The following is a 401-nucleotide window of genomic DNA, read 5'->3' as shown; positions in this document are numbered from 1 at the left end:
GGCCAAATTGTATTTTTGCTGGTTTTACTATTTTTATTAAAGGAAGTATAAGACTGTGAGGTGTGTGTGTGTGTGTGTGTGTGTGTGTGTGATGGATGTTTCCTGCATGAGGCAGGAGGATAGAGAGAATCCTAAATCCTGAGGATTTGCTGTAGAACAAATCCCTGATATTTAACCGACAGCAAGCATGAAAGAGCAGGAGCTTGAGGAAACTCACCTTACCTTTATATCTTCCTCTTTAGATTTTCTATGTGAAAAACAAATCTATACATGAAGAAGTTCCAGAAGTTAACATGTAGTCTATAAAGTTTTATTTCATAAGTAATGGAAAACTAGCAAATGTCCGTGAGATGAGTGTTTGGTTTGGGTGTTTGGCTCAAATCTGTTACTAAAATATTAAA

The sequence above is a fragment of the Hemibagrus wyckioides genome, linkage group LG02 (assembly GCF_019097595.1).
Source record: "Hemibagrus wyckioides isolate EC202008001 linkage group LG02, SWU_Hwy_1.0, whole genome shotgun sequence".
In the NCBI taxonomy this organism is placed as follows: Eukaryota; Metazoa; Chordata; class Actinopteri; order Siluriformes; family Bagridae; genus Hemibagrus; species Hemibagrus wyckioides.
This window is presented reverse-complemented; position numbering follows the sequence as displayed.